This window comes from Typopeltis vanoorti, chromosome 2 (genome assembly GCF_054136105.1).
Source record: "Typopeltis vanoorti isolate ZY-2024b chromosome 2, IOZ_Tvanoo_1.0, whole genome shotgun sequence".
Lineage (NCBI taxonomy): Eukaryota > Metazoa > Arthropoda > Arachnida > Uropygi > Thelyphonidae > Typopeltis > Typopeltis vanoorti.
The window spans coordinates 162,238,165-162,263,792 of NC_143550.1; the positions used below are offsets into that span (position 1 = coordinate 162,238,165).

The 25,628-nt window shown below is 37.3% G+C and overlaps 1 protein-coding gene across 4 annotated transcripts in view; it reads right to left on the reverse strand.

Annotated features, from left to right (window-relative positions):
* Positions 1-25,628, reverse strand: part of LOC150109587 (tensin-1-like) — a 540,448-nt gene that overhangs the window by 495,553 nt on the left and 19,267 nt on the right. The window lies entirely within an intron of this gene.

Consider the following 25,628-nt stretch of genomic DNA (forward strand, 5'->3'; position numbering starts at 1 on the left):
AGAAATCACAGCAGACCTCATTAACCAGGGCCTGACCCTAGTTGGGTAGCAGAATGTACAGAGCATACAAAAAAAACTGATGCCACTTGTGCTGGTCGAAATCAACAAAACTCAACAACAGATTTACGAGCTAACGGTAGTCTACAGACTAAGGATCTCCACAGAATCACTCAAAAAAAGAGCTTCAGCTGGGCAAAGACCACACCCAGCCAGATGTGCCAACTGCGGCGGGCCTCATCTCGCCAACTATAAAGGTTGCAGGCTCCACAAAAAAAAAAACGAATGTGCTTCCGTTTGGAAGCACATTCGTCCACATTGTGCAATTGATTTTAGAGATTTTTCAAATGTATCCAAGTTAATTAAATCTCATTCTGAGAAGTTGAGTGATTCCGACCTGTAAATTTAGATGCACAGCGGGAAGATCCCGAAGAATATGAAGAAAATTTAATCACTGACAAACCCAAAGAGTTTCACAGAAACAAATTGAAAATAGTTTTCGTACAATCGAAGTTTTTAAGCAGCAATGCTTAGAGACTGACCCTGGTGAAAAGAGAACCAGTAAAATCTGCAGAAGAGGCAATAGGGCCAACCGTCAGTGGTATGAAAAAAAGAAACAAAATGCCGCCAAACTACGTTAGCTCAATTCTTTTGTTAAGAAGCAGAATAATAAATTTATATTCTGAATATGTTTTATTGTCTTTCAGCTTCGTGGTTTTCTTTTAACCTGTGACATACCCTAATTCTCTTATAAAAAACTTTAAGGATCAAAAAAGAAATCAGAGGAACGAATTATGCATTTTCCCATAGGTTATTATATTCGATTAGTGCGTTTTCGATTAATGCGCCTGTTTTAAAGAACGCATTTGGCGCACTAATCGAGGGATTGCTGTATACACTAAATTAGCTTTGCATTAGGACCCTCCCTCCCCGATTTGCATATTCGGCGCGATAACGAAGTACCACGTGATATCAACGTCACGTGCGGCTATTATGAATGGTCACACATATCTTCTGTACGTAATCAGCAAACGTTTGCCAGTAATGGGAAAACGTGGCGACGTAGGCCAATTTGACTGCAGGCAGATGTTGAGGGCAGAGGTATATACATTTGTCTGTATATGAAAATATTTGCATGCCTACAGCGAAATGTGGACATATATTTATTACCAGCATACTAAGAAATTATATTACACAAAAAAAAGTGTTATAAATTTCGTAGAAATTAAATTTCAATACGTTTTTGGCAAAAGTTACACATTTCCTAACGAATTAACGTACAGTGTTTACAGAAAACTATGATGAGAGACATTTTAGTATAGAATATGTCCACTTCGAACTGCAATGCAGCTCTCATAATGTCATGCCATTCTTACCACCAAGTGATTCAGGAGTTCTCGAGGCAAACTGGCCTTCACCTCCTTCAGAGCAAGGATAAGGCCTTGTTTTCTAAAGGGGGGATTTCGAATAGCAATGGATCTCCCTATTGGGTCCCAAACATGTTCTATGGGAGTGAGATCTGTGGAGCGTGCTGGCCACTCGATTCGATTAATATCCTCGGTCTCCAGAAGTATCTCCATTGCTCGTGTGCGATATGGTTTAGAGTGTCATCCATAAAAATGAATTCTTCGCCAATAGCACCGCGGAACAAACAAATATGACGTTGAACTTCGTTGTAATATCGTTCACCAGTCCCTTTTTTTCCAGCACTTGTAGCTCGGTGCATCCATTAAGCATAATGTCTCCCGACACATCCAACACCGCCATATCTATCCCTTTCAAGGATATTCTCGCGATGGTAAGCGGTACCACTTTCAAGACAGATCAAGTGTCGTCTAGAATCGAAGGAAAGACCAAAACTACTCTCATCTATGAAGAGTACATTAGCCCATTGGTATCTTGTCCAATGTTTATGGATGCAACACCACTGAAAACGTACTCTACGATGAGCTGTAGATAAAGGGACGCAGACCACAAACCTTCAGTCGTATAGGCCTACTTTCTTGCCACAGTTTGTTGGTATATCCGCGTAGTGCTTGAATGGAGCCGACTTGCAAGCTGATCTGCTGTGGTGCTTCGATTACGTTTTGCTATTATAATCAAAAATCTATTTCTATGCGCCGTGGTACAGCGAGTGCGACCTTCTAGCAAAAGTCTGGAACACATTCCATTGTTTTGAAACGGCGCCCAGAGCCTGATGGTATCTGAGATTCGAAACTCTCTGGCAATATCAGATTCTGCGGCCTTCCTCAAGCTTTCCAATAATTGTTCCCCAACTGAAATCATCTAGGTGATGGCTTTGAGACATTTAAGCTTGCAACTTTATTCCTTCACGAAAAGAGCTTCCTTCAAACCAATTCGCTTAGCGTAGCCTTTTCGTCAGTTATACAAATTGCCACAAGCTGATTCATCTGAATTTGCAGTTTGAATCTTCAGAAACACTTTGTCCTTAGGTTTAGGAAGCCGGTGTATAATATATTATGAGTTTGAATCGCCCTGTGGGAATGAATGTTTGTGTCGTAGATGAATTTCATTGCCCGGTGTGAACCTACCTATCGTACTTACTGGAGACCTAAAGTAGCTTGAAAAAGTAGAGAAGAGTATCCTGGTTTTTTAACCCTTGCCCACCATCTGTACTCACACAATGTACCATGGACTAACAGTCTTTCGTGTGTAGGATTGGATTAAAATTATTATTATTATTATTATTATTATTATTATTATTATTATTATTATTATTATTATTATTACAGACTTCAATGGTGTCAGAGACTCATCGTGGGAAGCCACAGATAATTTTACCACTACATGTCCACCCCATTTGCTTCGGTTTACATAATAAACAAATAACAGTGTGACAGGAGCTATGCAAAGTAGCTTTTCCAGAGCAGACTTTTACGAACAACTCCTCATGAAAGATTTGAACTCACGGGCTTTTTTCAAACTAAGCTACTGAATCAGAACTCTCGTAATGTGTATTGGTAATATTTTGATGCCAATGTTGATTACAATTATTGAAGCATTAAAATTGAGTTTACCATACCATAAATGTTTAACTGAAATTTAATCACATCGTAATATTAAAATTAAAAGGTATTAAAAAATAATTAAATTTTCGTATTCCTAGTTAATTTACAAACATGCGCATAACCTCGGCAACTAATCATTATATTAAATATATTTTTTTAAATATTAAATATTTTTTTAATCACTGGCATACTTAAATTCTTGTGTTTAATCTCTGTTCTTATAGTACTTATAAGGATAAGGACTGGCTTAAAGGGGCGAAGCAAGAATGCTTTTCACCTTCCCCGTTATCTGTAGAGGACAGCGTAGGGATAAGGTATTATTGCGCTATTAAAGCTCTGATCATGGCAAGAGGGTAACAGCAATAGCCGAGCGCAGTTAGAACTTCACTGGCTACAGCACTGCCATCCATTACCCTCCGAGAGTATTAATCATTAATCACCGCATCTCACGGTCGATCTGGAAACCCTTGTGTTTAATCTTATTATAAGGACTGGCTTAAAGGGGCGAAGCAAGAATGCTTTTCATATTCCCCGTTATCTGTAGCGGACAGTGTAGGGATAAAGTAATTGAGCTATTATTAAAGCTCTGATCATGGCAGGAGGGTAACAGCAATAGCCGAACCTCAGTTAGAGCTTCATTAGCTACAGCATTGCCATCCATTACCCTCCAAGGGTATTGGATTGAATGAATCAATCACCGACTATGTAAGTAAAGGTGAAATCTCAAAAATACGGACGATCTCTAGGCCACTCCATAGTGGGCGAAAGACCGTCCTAATCTCAGCGTTGGTTCCACTCAGTGACGGGCTCCCCGACCACTGAGCAGAACCGCTCAAATTCCGAGGAAAATATATAATTAATTTAATTCACCGGCAAGTACCCCTCAGCGGGCCGTGCCGGAGAACACTTTCCCAGGAGACTCAAAGTGCTCCCTTAGGGCAAAACCTAAGAGAGCGAACTCATTAACCCAGGATAACAGCAACAGCCGAACCTCAGTTAAACTTCATTGGTTCAGCATTGCCATCCGTTACCCTATATGGGCATCTCAAATAAAATCAATCACCGCATCTCACGGTCGATTGATTACTCTCTACCCCTGTGTTTAATCCTTATAGTCCTTATAAGGACTGGCTTAAAGGGGCGAAGCAAGAATGCTTTTCATCTTCCCCGTTATCTGTAGAGGACAGTGTGTGGATAAGGTGTTATTGAGCAATTAAAGCTCTCATCATGGCAGGAGGGTAACAGCAATAGCTGAGCCTCAGTTAGAACTTCATTGGCTACAGAATTGCCATCCATTACCCTCCAAGGATATTGGATTGAATGAATCAATCACCGCATCTCACGGTCGATTGATTCAATCTATCCCTGTGTTTAATCATTATTCAATGACTGAAGCCTGTTTATTGTATATAAAAACAAAATTGGTGTACTAAAATAATATTAATTAAACTTTTAATTTTTAAAATTTAAGAAAAATATTTATTAATTTCAATGTATATTATAGTGTAAAATAAAAATATATAAAAATAATATAATTTATCAAGTACAGTATATACAAACATAAAGTTTACCCCGTAAGAAAAAATTTTTTATACTTTCCTCTTTACAAATAATGAGAACAGTGCGGATAAATGAAGTCAAAAATATTTAAACAGACGATTTATTAATAATGTAAGCAAGCAGAACTAAATGATAATTTCTGTTGTCAGAATAACGTGTTTCTTTCTGATGATTTTTTTTTAGAATAATGGTTGCATAAGTGTTCCAAGAACAACCTAAGCTTTACAATAGTTCCGAGAAAGACAAAAAGAGGGAAGATGGAATGGCAAACTCGTTCGATTTTTTTTTTTTTTCATGTCCCACAAGAAACTATCAAGTCACATAAGACATGAAAATGGAGATTAAGAGGAATACATTTTTGAAGAAAGTCAGCAGCGCTAATGATATGCGGATTTTGAATTTTTTTTTTTTTTAATTGAAAACTCTATTAATCACTAAAATTGAACAGTTGGTCCATTTAAATAACTATATGTTTTTTTTTTATCTTTTATTTATTTTTATCTTTATTTATTTATTTTTACCTTTTATTTTATTCATTTTTATCTTTTATTTTGCTTTCAGGTTTGTCATTTTTTGTTAGTTTTACTAATGATTTTCAAAAAATTCGCAGACGTCTTATTCCGCCCTCTCCCCATTTTTTTTTTCCCAGTTAGACCCTGCTAATACTCACTTCCAAGACAGCGGGCATATAGAACGATTATTGATTAAACATTGTACTCCACCAGAGTGTCAAGGAAACACTCCCTATACCACCTCAGTATCAACAAGTATGCATTGCTACAATCCAGTAAAGAAAATGGATTCACCGATTCATGCTGCTGTCGCCGATCTGGATTGACCATTAGAGGAACCAATTAAGCGTAATGTAAGGATCCAAAGGCTCACATTCTCCAAATTTTCAAATTTTAATACCAGTTGTCGGCTCACGGGAATCGAACGTAGGACACTCCCTCCCCAGACATATGGTTGCGAGGCGCACAGCCACTAGGCTAACAGCGCGGACTCTCAATATACTAAATGGATAATAAAAAATATTTCAATAACTTTAAAAAACTATTTTTTTAGTTTTTTGGATTTTTATATATTTTTTAATTTTATATATTTCAAAGTTTTTTTTTTTAAATATGAAATTTGATTGTTTTATTTCCAATTTATTTTTAATTAATTTAAAGAAATGTAAAAGAAAATGTTCTAATATCATTTGTACTTATGTGTATTTGAATTTTTGAATTAAATTTTAATATCATGTTCTAAGAGACGCAGTATTATCATTGTATATATGATGTTTAAAGTATTTGTATATTGTACAAATATTTTAATATAAACTTAATATTTTAACAATTTAATTTTGATTTATTTTTACATAAAACTCCTATAATGTTACTTCTTAATTAAATTCTCATATATTGCACTTTAATTCACATTAAATAAACAGCGAATTTAGTTTACTTATAAAGATGAAAACTTATGTCAGCGGCCTGTTAAGATTGCGACTGACAATGTTAACTCACAATAAAAAAATTACAGACACACAAACAAACGAGTAGAACTTATACAGTTATGCTCACATTACCGCCCTCTGACGGCATTATTCCCAATACATTTATTTTACTTTAAATTGCTAAGAGGACGTTGGTATTCAGTTCCAGACTTGTGTTGTAGTTATTTTATTTTGATAGATATACTTAAAGCTAGTAATCCTCTGATGAATATGTCTCCCCCACCCCTAGTGGGTGGGAACTTCAACGTGCTTCTTTTTCATTATGCCATCCTTACGACGTTTCACTCACTCTTTCAGGGTGTGTATATTTATCTCTGAGCTTTTCGTGGGATTTTCTCAACTTTCCATTGGTCGTGGCTCACTTCCTGTCTCAAACATAAGTCACCGGAGGTTGTAATAGAAAAGAAATCACATACACACACACACTTTCTTTATCTACCCTGCTATCAAAGAATGTCCAACCTGCTGTTCTAATAGCCAATTTCTGTAGTTACTTCACGGACTATGCTCACAGAATGGGAAGAGAAAGATTTATTGAAGTGGGTAGACTTGTAATGGGGCACTGATGTTACAAGCTGATTTTGTAACATTCACAGGTCTGAGCAGAGCTCTCAGTTCCAGTAGATCAGCCTGTTCTGGAGGCAGTCATCCATGATGACTGCCTTATCATGACTGTAATCAATGGACCAACCAACGATATCTATTCTACATTATTACTCAATAAAATATTTCAAATCTTTTCTGAGAATTCCAGAAAATCGACCTCTTGGCATCTTTTTTTATTTAGATTTTATTTTAAATACTTTTTCTTCCATTGATTGAATGATAGAAGCCATTCAGGAGTTTTGACATACCCAACTAAAATGCAAAATTATTTGTGACCTATGCTGCTATCTGGCAGCAACTATTCCAAATTAATGATTGGTTACATAATCGTGGGAATTAACATACAACCTTATTAAATAAGTTCCTGTTATATTTAAAGCAATCTAATATTTTCGAATTCATTATGTTAATATTAGAATGAATCTGATAAATTTTGATAAAGATCTCAAATATCAATAAAATTTGAATACATCCTCCCCAAGTCAGAATGGACTTATTACACGCCCTTCATAGTTAATAGGTGCCACGCATTCTTGCCAAATCCTTGGAAAACATATTCTGTCACTAGGTGTCAGTGTAATTTAGATTAATTAATATTATAATATACAAAATAATGTAATAACTTAAAATAATATAATATAAAATATACATAATTTTTTTCAAGAAAATCGCAATTTTTATTAGAACACCTAATTTTATATAACATAACATTTATTTATCTTTTGGTGCAAAATGGAAAAAAAATACATTGGATATATTGGAAACTGAATTGGTTTTATTGGACGCTCAATTGGATTTAATTTTAATCCACTGTGAGATGCGGTGATTAATACCGTCGGAGGGTAATGGTTGGCAATGCTGTAGCAAATGAAGTTCTAACTGAGGCTCAGCTATTGCTGTTACTCTCCTGCCATGGTCAGAGTGATAATAGCTCAATTACACCCTACACTTTCTTCTACAGATAACGGGGAAAATGAAAAGCATGCTTGCTTAGCCCCTTTAAGCCAGTCATAAGAATATAATATAATATAATAAAAATAAATTGACATCAACGAAACCTGAAATCGTATTTGTTAATTCCAACTGTCTAACGGCATTTTACTAAATTTCTTTCGGATCAAGCTATATAAAATATATATATATATATATGGGCCACTGATTGTTTTTGTGTGTATATGTGTGTGTGTGTGTGTGTGTTTGTGTGTGTGTGTGTGTGTGTGTGTGTGTGTGTGTGTGTGTGTGTGTGTGTGTGTGTGTGTGTGTGTGTGTGTGTGTTAAAGATGCCAAGCTAATTTAAACCTGGTTTTACTCCATTTCCCAAGTAAACAAACAGACAAATAAGTCAAGTTTGCGCCTGCACGTATTGCAAATCTAGGTGACCCGCAAAGTAGTGCAAGTCTAGGCAACTCGTGGTAAAGGTGGAATAAGCTCTAATCACTATTCTTAATATATACCCTTAATGCAAAGCCCATCTTCTTGAGGAGATATATGATGCTATGCATTAAAGGCAGGGGGCCACTACCCAGACCGGTTTCGACCTTTATTGAGGTCTCATCAGTGGGAGCCAGACTTAGAAATACCAAGGTTAAGTAATACAGAGCTTATAAGTATTTTACCAAAACAAGTTACCATAAGGTGCTTTGAACTTATTAAATAAAAATCTCAGGATGAGAGATAGATGTAGAACTCTCATCCTGAGATTTTTATTTAATAAGGTCAAAGAACCGAACCTTATGGTAACTTGTTCTGGTAAAATACTTATAATCTCTCTATTACTTAACCTTGGTATTTCTAAGCCTGGCTCCCACTTATTTCTAAGTGGGAGTCAGACCTCAATAAAGGTCGAAACTGGTCTAGGTAGTGGCCCCTTGCCTTTAATGCATAGGATCATACATCTCCTCAAGGAGATGGACTTTGCATTAAGGGTAAATAAGTGTAAATATTAAGAATAGTGATCAGAGCTTAATTCCACCTTTATCACGAGTTGCCTAGACTTGCACTACTTTGCGGGTCACCTAGATTTGCAATACGTGCAGGCGCAAACTTGACTTATTTGTCTGTTTGCTTACTTGGGAAATGGAGTAAAGCCAGGTTTAAAATAGCTTGGCATCTTTAACATATATTATACCCAAGGTAAAAATATTTCCAAACACACACACACACACACACACACACACACACACACACACACACACACACACACACACACATATTATTTTATATATATATATATATATATATATATAATATTAATATATATATTAATATATAAATCTATAATAAAATTATAATAATATTAAAAAGATAAGCCGAAATTTGAAACGTTTTTATGTCATGTTTTTTGTCTCTTCATTGTTTTGAAACGTCCAACAATGTGTTTGCCTTCATGAGACAACAATTTGTTGGATGTTTCAAAACAATGGAGAACCGGCTTACCAACCCGGAACTCGGGGGGGGGGGGTGTAGGCGCCAGGGGAGAAGAGCCACCCTAGTATATATATATATATATGAATTTTCGTACCTTTCCTATTTAAGTCAATCGCACAATCGAGGCTTATTACAAACTGCCCTGTGAGCTCTTTAAGTTTGCACACGCAGTCAAATATATTAATATGAAGCATTATAAAGCTTAATTTAAGTACGAATATATTTTTAAAGGAAACAAAAACTTGCTCCTGCAAATAAGCGAATTCCATCACGAATGGTATATACGAGAACTGATAAAAAAAAAAATCTAATTTTTTTAATAGAAAATTAAATCACACATACATTGTTCTGGGAGTTTTCCTTCAAAATACGAATCGTCCAGTTGTACGTAGGTGTTTCCAGTATTCTTCCGGTGTCCAGTGCATATATGTTAGGCCTATTACGAAATATCCTGCAGGTGACATGCTTTATTCAAGGTGTTGAAATCATTTTCCCTTCGTTTTTTATTTTTTATTTATTTATTTATTTTATTTTTTCCCCAGTCTGGAGAAGAAAATCGTAAGGAAATGAAATCGTAGTTTCCAGAAAGATTCTTTCTACCCAGGTACTTAAAAATAAAATGATATATAAAAAAAAAGTTGGGAATGCATTCCGAAGACCTTGGAGAATGACGTTAAATAGATAGCGATTCATGGTCTAGCGTCGAAGAAGAAATTCCTGATTCTACAAACCTTCCATATCAAAGAAAGTGGTCAGCATAGCCTTTAATCTGTTTGGCTTTTAAAAATGTTATTTCTATAATATTGATAATTCCCTTACAAAAACTGATATGTAATATGAAAAAAAATGAACTCAAGAAACTGTAACGAATTCGCATCTTACAAATAGTTCGCTCCTATACTAAACTACATACTGTTAAAAGTAAGAAAGGAAATAATATAACAAGACTTCTTAAAGAAAAAAAAAAAAAAAAAAACATATGGGAATAAAAGATAATTCTGCCCTGGTGCAAACTGTAATACTAATTGAGTCTTGATTGTTGAAAAACAACTAGGAAAGGCAATTAAAGGTATAACAAAGGATTGGGTGACATCCCAGCTGAATTAATTAAGGTCAATCGGTGAAGAAATAGCTCTTCAGAGAATAACAAAATCTGATAAACGGGATTACGGGCTACTAATTGGACACAAGAATTTGTTGTCTCACCCAACACAAGATATCTGAACTACAGGAAGGAAATTAAAGCTTACAGCGACTAAAAGAGTTGATTTCGAGTGTTGCTCCTGCCTTCAGGGTCACACGTGATGGGGTTAGACGACAAGTTGATCATATAACAAAGACAGAAATGATAGACAGGTTAAGAGAAATAAATACTAGAGTGTTTGAGGATTATTCTCTTACATCTCGTTCTCTATAAGTCTTACTAACTGCTATCGGGCATTTCGACTAAACCAATAGTTTCTTCTCGGACAAACTGTCTACAAGATCTCAGAAAAAAGTAATTAGCCTCTGGAGAAAAACTCCAGAAAGGTTAATCCAGAAATATCTTGTATATAGTAGCAATGGAGTAAGACGGAGCTATATAGTGCCTCTATCTTCGCTGTATTCTTGAAGAAATTTGGAAATTCGGATCTGGTTAATAGACATTAAAATTGATAGAAAATTAGGAATACTTTTTAACTTCCTTTTGGAATTAAAAATAAAAAAAAATAAAGTGATACTTACTCCTAGTTCATACCTATTCATCAACATATACATACAATGTCTTATCAATTAAATATTATGCTGATATCACGTTTTCTTATTAACACACTGCCCAGTGGTGCAGTGCAATGTAATGACTTGTATGAACAAGTTACAACTTGTTAAAAACAAACTGGCGTTTCGTCGTATTGCTTCTTTTGAGAATCAATAACGTTTAGGCATTCAGTTCGCTTTTGAATCAATAAAAAGGAAAGTGAAACCCACAATTAATATACAATATGTTTACCACATGAAGACTGTTGGTTGAAACAACTTATTATTTTTAAATCTTCGCAATTTCCGTGATAGCTCAGTCAGTATAGATGAAGCCCTTTGGTCGGAAAGACCTGGGTTTGATTCCTGTCAATGACGTGAGGAACCTTTATGTGGTCTCTTTCGACTAAACGTGAGTTAGTCAGTCTCCTACAGAGGTAGGGTTTTTTTATCACCCGTAAACTCGGGGTTTTTTTTTGTCCCCCAGAACAAGCAAACTGACCCCGTGAATACACACATGGATGAATACGTACCAGCCATATGCCGGTCCCGAGCTCGAATAAAACTGGTGGTTAGGGAAAGCAATGGTGAACTACTGTGTAAAAATCTCACCAAGAACACTTTGTGGGCACGCCTACAAAGTCACCCAGGATCGGAAACGACTGAAATTGATAAACCATCACTATTTCTTTGTGCATTATTAGTACAGTTCAGAAGGAGAATGAAATAAAATTCATGAATATTACAATGACTATATTTACAACAAGAAAGTTAAATAATAATACAGAATAGTTAAACAATATTGCGCATGCGCGATTTATGATGGTTTATGATTATATCGCTATCATCATAATACGTCATGAATCGCACATACATAATATTGTTTTGCTATTTCATAGCCAGAGTTTTATTTCGATCTCCCGAAGAAGTGAATTATAATATCCACGAAACTAGCAGAGATTATAAATTAGTAAAAACTGTTCACCCAGTAATCTTCATGCGGAAAATATACCAGAAGAGAGCCGATATAATCGAGATATAAATTGTTAAGGAGATGCTATTCAATCGGAGCGGGTTGAATCGATCGACCGTGAGATGCGGTGATTGATTCATTCAATCCAATGCCCTTGGAGGGTAATGGATGGCAATGCTGTAGCCAATGAAGTTCTAACTGAGGCTCCGCTATTGCGCTTACCCTCCTGCCATGATCAGAGCTTTAATTGCTCAATAACACCTTATCCATACACTGTCCTCTACAGATAACGGGGAAGATGAAAAGCATTCTTGCTTCGCCCCTTTAAGCCAGTCCTTATAAGGACTATATATCATTCAATCCAGGAAGGTAATGGATAGCAATGATGTAGCCAATGAAGTTCTAACTGAGGCTCGGCTATTGCTGTTACCCTCCTGCCATGATCAGAGCTTTAATAGCTTAATAACACCTTATCCCTACACTGTCCTCTACAGATAACGGGGAAGATGAAAAGCATACTTGCTTCGCCCCTTTAAGCAAGTCCTTATAAGGACTATAAATCATTCAATCCAGATGGAGATGCGGTGATTGATTGATTCATTCATTCATTCCAATACCCTCGGAGGGTAATGGATGGCAATGCTGTAGATAATGAAGTTCTAACTGATGCTCGGCTATTGCTGTTACCCTCCTGCCATGATCAGAGCTTTAATAGCTCAATAACACCTTATCCCTACACTGTCCTCTACAGATAACGGGGAAGATGAAAAGCATTCTTGCTTCGCCCCTTTAAGCCAGTCCTTATAAGGACTATCATTCAATCCGCTTTTTAGGACTTCTAGGGTAACAAATGGCAATGTTGTAGCCAATGAAGTTTTAACTGAGGCTCGGCTATTGCCGTTACCCAGCCATGACTAGAGCTTTTTAGCTCAAAAACACTCCATCCACACAGATTTACTTCATTCAGATGACGGGATAAAGAGTCAAGGACTCAGTGCATCGCCCAGTTCTTTTAAGTACTTTAAGATCATTCAATCCAATACCCTTGGAGGGTAATTGATGGCAATGCTGTAGCTAATGAAGTTCTAACTGAGGCTCGGCTATTGCTGTTACCCTCCTGCCATGAGCAGAGCTTTAATAGCGCAATAACACCTTATCCCTACACTGTCCTCTACAGATAACGGGGAAGATGAAAAGCATTCTTGCTTCGCCCCTTTAAGCCAGTCCTTATAAGGACTAATATCAAATAGAAGTAGATATATTTGATAACCTAAAATCCTTTTCAGGACTTCCAGGGTAACAAATGGCAATGCTGTAGCCAATGAAGTTTTAACTCAGGCTCGGCTATTGCCGTTACCAAGCCATGACTCGAGCTTTTAGCTCAATAACACCCCATCCACACAGATTTTCTTCATTCAGATGACGGGATAAAGAGTCAAGGACTCAGTCTATCGCCCAGTTCTTTTAAGAACTTTAAGAACTATCAAATAGATGGTAGGTATTGGAGAATCGACCGTGAGATGCGGTGATTAATACCTTTGGAGGGTAATGGATGGCAGTGCTGTAGCTAATGAAGTTCTAACTGAGGCTTGGCTATTGCTGTTACCCTCCTGCCATGATCAGAGCTTTAATAGCTCAATAACACCTTATTCCTACACTGTTCTCTACAGATAACGGGGAAGATGAAAAGCATTCTTGCTTCGCCCCTTTAAGCCAGTCCTTATAAGGACTATCAAATAGATACCCAGGATATTTTTCAAAGGGTTGAAGGTGGGAAGGAGATAGAGACAAGGATCATTCTTGGAAGTGTGGTGTGGGCGTAAGAGAGTGCGGCATGACTTTTTGCATGGAGAGTGGTTGGTGAGTGGAATGTATTGTGGAAGGAGGTGGTGAGTGCGTAAACATTGAACCATTTAAGATGAGATATGATAAACATTATCTCTGTTAGAATGCATTTTACTATTGCCTCCTTTGATGAGTCTTGACTTCAGGAGGTGTTTGTATAATAATAATAATAATAATAATAATAATAATTTCAACAGGTTCCTCATTTCGCAGATATCTCCAAATCAATAAAACAAGCGTTTATTGAATGTCTGACAGAATTAGAACCCCAGTGTTTGTCCAATGAAAAGTAGGTAGGTTTTCAGTCGGAGATTAAACCACTGAGGCATTAAATAAAAACTAAGTGCTATCAGAGGAGTACACTGATAACTTAACATCCCGCACGCCGTTCCATTAACAATGAAAATTGCCATGCAGAAGACTGAATATTTTGATCAGCAACATGAAAAATGCGCCACCATTAGAGTGATAAGATTATGCTCTTTGCACAGTACATCATTCCGGGTACTACTTCGATTGGTGACGTCACTGGGCCAATTAGAATTCCCCGTGCATGTTCAGTGTATATGAGAGGGAGGGAAGTACTTCGGACGTGTTCCTCCAGAACTAACCTTTCTTGTATCTAACCGTATCTGTCATCCCAGTGTTGTCAAACTGGACAGTTCGGATTCTTGATTTTTATTTCTTGTAGGTTTTATTCTTTTCTTGTCATTCAAACAGCTCACTTTTATTAATAAATAAAAAATAAACAGATAAATGATACGATAGCATCTAACGTCATCTACATAGAATGATAACCATCTTTTGACATGCTTAAGCAAACAAATTAACAGGTTTTACGTGTTCGTGTGCTCAGATTTCATCGAAAACCAATACAAATATACGCAGTCACTTCTTAAAATTCATGAATTATTTTATGAATTTTAGAATTAAAATTTGTTTTATTATAAAAAGGAAATTTTCAAATTATCAATTACAACCGATGTTTATTTCCAAGAAAAAAAAATGCGTTTAAGAACGATTTTATTTTGTTATTAGGAAGAAGGTCCTCATAGGATTGTCATATTTCGCAATCGTCCTGATTCTGTGTGTCCTACACACAGAAACAGGAATTCTAATAATATACATGACGTCAAATATGACACAGGTCATGCCTTATAAATTCTCAATGGCGCTGCAAAGATAATAATTATAAAATGCATTTACATGACGTAATTGCCATTTTAGGAGTTGTATCGTTACCACACCAAACTACAAACCGGTAGGATGCTAGAAGGAGATCTAAAAAAAAAATGCTCTGATCGAAATGGACAAAATACGATACACCTATTTATTATGCTAGTTTACTTAGTTTCTTCATTAATGTTGTAGGACTGGGTTCGGAGTATCTGCCTGACATACTTTAACTGTTGACATGTAAAGAAAAGTAAAGAAATCATATCTGGCTAGGGTGGATACATACATTAACAGCGCACTGCTAGATGTGCATTACGAGTGCATGGAGTTGTTCGTAAAAACTACATAGAACTTATCGTATTATTACTATTATTATTATGGGCAACTCCATGGAGTCCTTAGACTCATCGAGAGCATTGATTTGAACTCATTCACATTCATGGCGCCCGCAATAGATTCTGGAAACCTATTATATTCATTCACCACCCTCCAAGCAAAAAATCTAGTCCTGACACCCCCTACTGACTACACTATTCCTCATTTTCCAAGGATGACTCCTAGTTCTCCCAGCACCAGACCTGCTCTGAAAATTTTTTTCTGAATTAATCTTGTAAAAACTCCTCAGTAATTTGAATGTCTCAATCATATCACATCTTTTCCGCATGTCAACCAATTTCTGTAACCTACAAATCTTCAACCTGTTCTCGTAAGTTTCATTCCATAGACCCGCTATCATCTTGGTCACTCGCCTCTGGATCCTCTCCATCCACTCCTCTTCATCCCCAAGAAGCCCAGGTGACCAGATCTATGCACAATAATCAAGATGAAGTCTTATCAAGGCTCTATAAAGAGGAATAATAACTTGCTTGTCTCTGTTCGTCAGGGTATTCTTCAGTGACCAAGTAATCAGATGAGCTGCTTTAGCCATTTGCAATATGCCCTCCAAACTTTAACCCCTATTTACTTAAACTCCTAAATCCCTGGGTTTCATAAATTTCCGGGAGTACAGTTCCATCAATGTGGTACACAATTAGCAATCATTTCACTCCAAAATCTTACACTTTGCCACACTAAATGTATCAATTTGCACAGACTGCCAGTCTATAAAATTAACCTGCAAAATTTTAACATCAGCTGCTGTATTAACTATTGCTCTACCGAACTCTGCAACATCAGTAAACAACTAAACAAATCCTTTCCTGTACCATTAATGTACAAATTAAACAGCAGCAGCCCAACAACAGAGCCCTGTGGCATGTCGCTAGTCACAAGTCTTCTATTGGACTCTACTCTTGAATAAACTATGGTCTGATATCTCTCTATCAACCACCCTCTTATCTACCAAGTTAACATCCATCCCTGTCTGCTGCAATTTGTTGATTAGAATTCCATGCGGTATCCTATTAAAAGCCTTTGCAAAGTCCAGCAGTATCATTGTAAACCCATTACCTTTATCCAACTCAGCTGTCACTATATGATAAGACGTGAGCAAGTTACTGAGGCACGATCTACCCTTCACAGAACCATTTTGCTCATATATAGTATTTCTCTCTATCCACTCCTATATTTTGCTCTTGACCAACTTCTCCAATATTTTGACAACAACTCCAGATAAGCTGATCAGTCGGTAATTTGCTACATCAGTCTTGGAGTCTTCTTTATGCAACAGAACTATTTTCCCCGCTTTCCACGCACTTGGGACTAATCCACAGCTGAGACAACGTGATCAAAGACACTGCGAATTCCCTGACACTTTCTCGTAAAACTCGAGCTGATATATCATCCAATCTGACAGATGAATTCAAATGAAGGTTCTGTAATATGCTATGCACCTCCATTTCATTTATCTTTGTTCCCATATAAGTCCTTGACTTTTTTTCTCGTTTCTGCAATATCCCCACCTGGATGATATACTCTTGCAAAGTGTTCACTTAGTAGTTCTACTATTTTGACTGCTTCAGTTACCTCCTTGCCATCAGCATTTATTAAAATCATTCTGCCATATATGCATTCTTCCTTTTACTTACAGCATATCAAAAGAACTGTTTGGAATTCTCTTTAGCCTGCACTGCTAATTTCCTTTCATACTTTGCTTTTTGCCTTTCTTACCACACTGATTACTCTTCTGGCCTTTGAGTAGTACTGCTCATGTGGCTGTTGGTCACCTTTCTCCTTGAATTCCCTCCATATTTTTTTTTTTGTAGCTCCATCTTAATGATGGTATTCAGCCATTTAATTCCCACTTGATTTATTCTTCCGACTAGGTCAGCTATTACTTCTCTCAAATACTCCTTTACCATTTCCCATGCATTATCAACATCTAGCCCTTGCAATTTTACATGCCATGGTATTGATCCAAGTAATCTCCGAAATTTGTCACACTTACCAGCCGTGTAATTCTGCATCTACCAGAAAATTCCACACATTTAGTCACCTCCTAGGTGAAAACCATATGATCACTCTCACCAATTGGTGATAATATGGTCACAGACAAATTCCGTGATGCAGTTACTAAATCGGGCATTCTCAAACCTCTAGTATATTCCATCACATGCTGCCTCAAGTAATTATTCTTTAGTAACTGCATAAAATTCATTTCCTTCCTCTCATGTGTCCTCTCCTCCTTCCGATCTATGTTCCCATAATTGAAATCTCCCATAATAATTGTCTGCTCTTTACTCATTGAGCATTTGCCGATGCACACTGCCCCCGTCATCCTTTACATTCCCTGATCTATAGAAGCAACCAACTATATGCACAGCTGGTTGCAGTTCATCGCCTATCGTCAGCAGGCTTCGGTAATGGTGAGAAAAGTGGAAAGCAGGTGTCTGCTGATTTTCAGAAAGTTGTGATTTAAAGATGCCTTGTATCCTCCCCCCTTGGAAAATGAAAACAAATGCAGTTATTTATTCGACAATAGTAAGGAATTCAATTGTCATGTTTGCAGATAGCCACCGACATTATGGGAGCTTGTGATTAAAGAAAGTGGGTGATCATTTTGATAGAGAAAGTTGTTAATAGTCGGGGATTAATGGAATCATTCCATTCACGTGTTCTTCGGCTAGTGTGCCTGTTTTGCGGGATGCAAGATTCAGTTTTCCGTCAGCCCAAATCCTTCTCTCCCCTTCACTTTCATATAAGACTGGTTAACTCACCGTAAGGGTGAGTTTTTTTTTTTTTTTTATATCGTATGGTGATTCAACGGCTGTGAGCCCCTATTATGAGGAGGTAGGGCACCATCTCAATCTCCTCTATTTTTATCCGGGCTTGGAACCGGCATAGCTGACAATTCAGACCTATGGCTGGAGGGATCGTCTCAGGTATTCGATGTCAATCTCATCAAAAGGATGAGATTGGTATCGTACACCTTGGATCTAGGATGCGAGCTTTCTCAAACCGAAAGATAAATGTCGCAACATCTCGCGATATTAAAATTTCAGCTTCAAGAAACCCATGGCTTCAATAAGACTAAATTTTATTTATTTATTTTTAATATTATTTATATATAGGACAGTACTGTACTCCCACACTTCATACAACCGAGCTTGGCAACGTATCAATTCATGCTGAAGGTAAGAAGAAATAAAGAATGTACGATTTGGTCACCAAAACGCGAAATGACGTGCTTTATACGTAAAATTTTCCAACTGTTGTACAAGCAAAATAGTCACCACTTTAAGAACTAGAATTTTAATAAAAGAAAAGCCAATTTTCCGACGTATAATAATAAGCACTCATCCCACAATACGGATTGATTACCCTAATATCGGAATGGATTCTCCTTCTTCTGACAAGCGCAGAAGTGTCGAAGGGTCTCGCATCTGTGGATGTACAGTAATGATCTTTCCATTTTCCTCTGGGTAATCCTCAACTTCTTGTCCAATTTTTTAGTCAAAGTCCATATTCCACTTCCATATGTCATGACTGGAAGTATAAAACTGTAGAATATTTTTCTTTTAAGACAGATTGAGATGCTTCCTTTGAGTGTTTCACAAAGGCTATCCAACCAAGTTGAAACCTACGTATAATTTCTTCTGTACAGTCACCTTCTGCTGTGATCTTTTGTCCTAGGTAAACATAAGAGATAACTATATCAATTTCCTGGTGTTTGTTGCATTTGTATTGGCTTTTTGATGATCTATTTATTACACAGTATTTTTCTAATAAATACTGTGTAATAATTCTGTTTATATTCAATCTTTTCTCTTCAATTTCTGCATTTAATTCAGTGATTATTTGTTGAAGTTCTTCTTCAGAATATCCTAAAATAACGATATTATCAGCAAATCGTAGGTGATTTAGTTCTTTCCCATAATTCTTCTATTTTTTCAATCCAGGTTTTTATAAATTTCTTCTAGGATTGCTGAAAATAATTTAGGTAAAATGGCATCTCCCTATCTAACTCCCTTTTTGTAGGAAATTTCATATCAGTACCTAATTTTAAAGATGCAGTTGAATTTATATATAAATAAATATCAAAAATCACACTGATTTATACTGAGATATCATAATAGGTTATGATATCATATTTCACGACGCAGGACGAAGGACATATATGGCGCAGAGGGTGAAGCTGGACGCTTTTCATATTTCCTATTGTCTGTTTCGGGAGAAGTGATGGGAGAGATTTGTGAGCTATTTTAGCTCGCCCTGAATGGGCAGAAGTGGTTACTCGTCGTTGAGTGTTAGGATGGCTTTCGGTCTTTTATGTTTCCAGTGGTCATTACTGTCATAGTTTCCGGCTTGCTGAATTAGTTGGTTTGGATGCGTAGATGTCTTCATAAAGAATTTTTCTGCTAGGGAGCGTAGTAGTGAAGAGATGTAGGGGATATTTATGTCCCGGTGGATCTGGGCGTTCCTGATGAATCACGGGGCGTCCAGTATCATTCGCAGGCATTTGTTCTGTAGTCTTTGTAGCTTGAGGATGTTTGTCTTGGAGGTATAGCTCCAAGCTGGGGAGGCGTATATAACTGTAGGACGGATCACTGTCTTGTACAGTAGACGTTTTTTTCTTGAGCTTAGTTTGCTGTGTCTGTTGATCAAGGGGTATAGCTAGGCGATGACTTTTGAAGCTTTGGTGCACGTGCTCTTGATGTGGCTGTTGAAGCAAAATCGCTTATCTAGAATTATTCCGAGGTATTTTGCTTCAGTTTTCCAGGGAATTTTGGAGTTGAACAGGGTGATGTCTCCTTTGGGGGATGCTCGTCTTCTTGTGAATAGTATCGTTTTGCTTTTCTGAGGGTTTAATTGTAGTCGCCAGTCATTAAACCATTTTTCTAGATTCAGGATGGTTTCTTGTAGTGTTTTGGTTACGAGATATGGTTGACGAGATCTGGCTAGAATAGCCATGTCATCAGCATAAAGGGCGATGGTGGATGTGAGAGAATTTTGAGGGATGTCTGCCGTATAGATGTTGAACAGGATCGGGGCTAGCAGTGATCCTTGAGGAACTCCAGCGAGGATTTTCCGTTGGGTCGAGACTGTTTCATTGATTTTGACTTGCATCCTCCTGTTGGAGAGGTATGATTTGATCAGGTGTATCATGTTTAGTGAAAGGTTAGCGATGATAAGTTTGTAGAGGAGGCCTTGGTGCCAGATCTTATCAAAGGCCTTTGAGATGTCTAGGAAGACGGCTCCAGTGTGTTGATTCCAATTAAATCCTGTGGTGATGTATTCTACCAGTCTATGGATCTGTTGGGTGGTGCTGTGGTTTTGACGGAAGCCAAATTGTTCTTGTGGAATGATATTTAGTTGGTTGACATGATCTTGGAGTCTGATTTTCTCAGCTATTTTCCTCAAATTGGATAGCAGGCCGATGGGACGGTAATTTTCAGATAGGTCAGCTATTTTCCATGACTGGGGGAAGTACTGCCATTTGAGGATGGAATTTATGATGTTTGCCAGATGTGCTATGGCTTTGCGTGGTAGTGCCATGATGACTTGGTTAGTGATGCCATCAGGACCTGGGGCTTTTTTGATCTTGAGATGGTTGATGATGCCGGTTATTTCGGTAGGTGAGGTAGGCATTATAGGGCTTGGATTGACATCGGGACGATTTACTGTGAACCTGACTTTACGATGGATCTTGTATACATGGCTGATGTTTAGGTTGTTCTCATATGCAGGACTGCATTGTTTCTCTAGGTTTCTTGCTATGGCTTCGGCTTTGTCAGCATCTGTGTATGCAAGGTGCTGTTCTGCTTGCAGATGGGGGGGAGGGATTTACGCTTGTTCCCGAGGTTGTTTAGGAATTTTCATATGGAATGATCTTCTGTGGAGATGGAGGTGAGCTTGTTATCCCATTGTTGAGGGCTGTTTAGGGCTGTTTTTTCCTGGGGAGCACGAGTGTTGTGATATCTTTTTCTTTGTCTGTTTTTTTCCCTTATTAAGTCAATGATTTCTTCCGGGAGACGATTTTGTTTGTGGGTAATCGTTAATACTGTGGCTGCTGTTATGGCTTTATTGATTTGATTGGTGAGATTCTTTATTGCCGTGTCTATTTCTTCCTTGGCATTTATATGGGGAACCGGACCAATGTGTTCTGGTAGCACTTTGCTAAGTTTCTCCCAGACAATGGAGGTTTTTTGCAGGGGAGGTGACTGATCTTTGTTCCTTAAGTGAAGTAGGATTGGGTTGTGGTCTGATGATAATTCGTTCAGTGCTTGAATGCTGTGCTGGTATTTGATGTTGTGTAGGATGGATGTCTAGGATGTCGGCTGTGCCAGTTGAGCTGTGGTGGGTTGGTTCAGTGGGTCCTGTTACGACAGCGTTGTTTAATCATGTGTAGCTGAAGAGCATACGGCCATTTTTATTTGTGGTTCTGCTGTTCCAGGAGGGATGTTTGGAGTTTAAGTCCCCAGTGACGATGATGGATTCATTTGTACCTAGTACAGCATCCAAGTCGGAAAATAGCAGGGTCTTAGCAGGGAAGTTGTAGGCGGAGTAGATTTTAAGTCTTCCAGTTAAGTTTGTGTGGACTTCGACACCGGTGAGTTCTAGGTTGGAGGTCTGAGGGGTGAGTATTCCATTGTGCCTGATGCAGTTGCTGATAAATATGGCTGTACCACCACCTCTGTAGTCCAGTCAGTCATTTCTATATAGTGTGTAGCCTCTCAGTTTTGGATTGTCTGCAGGTCTTGGATGAGTTTCATTAATTAGGATGATGTCAGGGTTGTATCTGTGAGAGAATTCTTGAAGCTCCAGTGTCTTGTTTTTTAGGCCATTGGCGTTCCAAGCGGCGATCTGTAGTGAGTCTGGGAGTAATCTAGTTTTATTCATTAACAAGCATTGATAATATGGTTTGAGTTTCTTTTAGAAATCTTTTTGTGGAGTTTGGTGAAGGGTTTGACTTACTGAAGTCTTGAAGCATGTTTGCCAATGAGGCTGTGATGACTGTCGTCATGTTTGGAAGAATTTGGTCCTGCTGGATATCTTTGGATGAGCGGGCTACTTCGGCGTATGTCCTGCTTCGACGGAGGCTTTCCATACTGTTGGTATTTTCCATTTGTGAGAGCTGGTATTTTGTTGGGTGTCAGGCAACTGGAGAGCCTTCAACTCTGGTGCCTGTGGGCAGGGTTGAGAGATCTGTTTTCTTTTGTTGTCTGTTTTATTCTTAGGGTAGTGATTGCAGCCTCTGTAGTTTGTCGGGTGGGGGCCCCCGCAGTTTCGCGCATTTGGCTGGTGAGGTTCTGGGTTTTGAGCAGGTTACTGTGGGGTGGTTTTACCCACATTTGAGGCATTTGTAGTCTGCTCTGCAGAGTTTCTGTGCGTGTCCGTACTTCTGACATCTGTAGCACTGGCCCGACGAGGCTCTTTTCTTTAGTGGTTCTGTTGTGATTTTCAGACCACAGATCATTGTTATGTTGTATATGTTCTGGTGTGTATTGGGTATCTCAACGAGTACTAGTGGCATTGGACTCTTGTCGGCCCGTAGCATTTTGCTAACCTTGACAGGTGGGAGATCGTGGAGGCAGAGGTCCTCAGTAATTTCATCTGTGCAGATGTTTTCTGTTACTCTCCTGAGTACAACTTTTAGGTTTTTCTCCGACTTCAGTGAGTAAGTATGATATTTAATATTTGACTCATCCATGGTTTTTGTGAGGAGTCTGTAGTCGTCTACTGTGGCAACCTGGATTTTAACTCCGTCGTCTACATTTTTTGTCCATGAATAGGCAATTTGGTGGTTTTACATAATAGGCCTAAAGGCCGTTCAACGTTCTTTTTCCCGTAGAACAATTGGAGGAACTTTTTCGTTGTTGGGTGTGGGGAGGTCAGTGTTGGAGTTATCTTCTTCCATCCCCTCGTTTATCTGAGTCTCCGCTGTTTTACGTTTTTTCCGTGCATGGGTTTCTGCATCATGTTTTGGAGTGGGAGCAGAGATTATTAGAAACCCTGGCCACTTTACCTCAAATTTCTTCAACAGTTTTTTGAGGAGGTCGAGCGCCAGCTTCTTGTCCAGCGATTGGATAAAGTCATCGGGACTTAAATTGTTCATGTTTAAAATATTCAAATATATGCTTACCTGAGCTGGATCTCAAGGACTTCCGTATATCGCATAAACACAAAATACATCACACTAAAGGACTATCGTGAGACCGCAATCAACACTCAAATCCGACATCATACTCAAAACTTATAAAAATGGAACTGTAAAAATCGACTACGCGATTATAACGACGAACATGTATGTAAGAACATTTTAACTAATTCGCATTAGCAAAACTCAATTCAGCCAAAACTCATATTTCACGACGGTGCTGACTGTTTTTCTTAAATCTTATTTAAGTAAAAATGAAAAGGGTGGTAAAGAAAATATCACTTTAACTTAAAACTTTTTTTTCATTATCTTTATTACCAAAAATATCAGACTCAGTATTTTTCTTACTATCTTATTTTAAGTCAAAATTTACCAAAAAAAAAAGATAAGTCGCATTTTTTATATTTACAAAGCAAACTCTTTAGTTGTAGAATTATGATTGGCTAATGTTAGCAGATAACAAACACAATCCTATTTCACAATATTAAATGGAAAGTTGCGTGCACTTTACGAAAACTATTGAAACTATTTTGAATCACTGTTACGTTTCAAACCTATTGAGATCGCATTATTCGTCTGTCTGTAAATAATAGCTCTAATTCGGTTAAATAAAACTTGTCAAGCAATTTCAAATCAGCTGATTGCTATGTTCAAAAGCCAAATTAATACCATTGTCCTTGAAATAACTGAAAAATATAGGGCGTGTGTAAAACAATGTTTACTTGTAAAAATCACAAAAATAAACAAATCTTTGTATGTTTGAAAGAATCCTAGAATGAACTATTACCATTTCCAGTATTCATCCTTGATTTATAATTTTTATTGTCTTGATTTAACAAATCTGTATTATGTAAAAAAACAAAACAACAAAAAAAGTTTAAATAATTAAAATTGTTGAATTTGCTAAGGTTCTGATAACTTCGTGTATTGGTTGTATTGTATTACTATTTTACGATAACGTATTTTATTTCCTATGTTTAAACTACCGGCACCCAAATTTATATGAAAGAAAAATAAGTATAAAAAATGTTAGAGTGGAGAAAGTATTTCCTTGTTAGATAACTATACGTTAAGTTATTAAGATTTCACATACTTCACACCTTAAAAATACTTCGACCTTGATGGTTAAATAAAATATCATTTTTCCATGAGAATAGCTTTTCCAAGCTAAAAGCAAATAAACGATTTCACTCCTTTAGGCTTAACCCCTACTCCAGCTGGAGTAGGGGTTTAAGCCTAAACATTTGCTTGCTTTTAGCTTACAAATTAATCACAACATAAACGTGATAGTATCTGTATGCTGCGAGTTGGAAATGAGTTATTTTTATCTAAAACAACAACAATAAAAGGAGAAAGATCAGAACAACTTACATCTTCCCTTCTCGAATGCACACGAGATGATGTAACACCAAACTTCAACATAGCTTATTTATTTATTTTCCCCTTAGAACAACCAAGGCTTGGCACACTAAGACACGGTTTTGAAGGCAAAAATCTCTGAACTATGATGACTCACTTAAATACAGCTGTTCGAAGTGACAATTTCATAAATAAATAAATAGTTCTTTATTTATTTTTCATTTTATTCCAATTTCTATTTCCGGATACATACTTTAAGAGTCCGTCGTCAAAACACATACACACTCCCCAAAGTTATGAGTTTTTGAGTAGCATCCATTGGTTGCTAAGCGACCAGCAGTTTGCCTAGTAAATTTTCACAATAACTCATGAATTACAGGACGAAATACGCAACAAAAGCTGCACCTCTTAAAATTCTAGCAACGGCATTGTTCCTATAAAGTGCCTTATGTTAGGAAAGAATAAGGATATGTAGTCTTTGTTACTCAAACCATAATGACTGTTTCAAGCCTTTTTCGCTCTTCCAGGTTAATTTAGCGTGTCTTGCTGACTCAGTCGGGAAAAAAAATTAGAAAATATTACTTAGAACATTTACTTTGTTTTTATTAATACCGAAGTTAATGAGATTCAACATGGAGGTGACAGTTATGTGTTAGGTAATATCAGGAGACAGGAACAGTATGAGTTATTAGCTCTGTTTTTTGGTAGATTACTAACACCGAAGTGTGAAGAAATTGCTTTAGATTTGTAGTTTATTCTTCGCGGATTAACATTAAATTAAAATTTTGAGCTATGCCATTTTTAAAATTACAGATAATGCAGAACAATAAATTTATATATTAATTTTATTCAAGATTTAAAGAGGTGTTGTTCATTAGATAT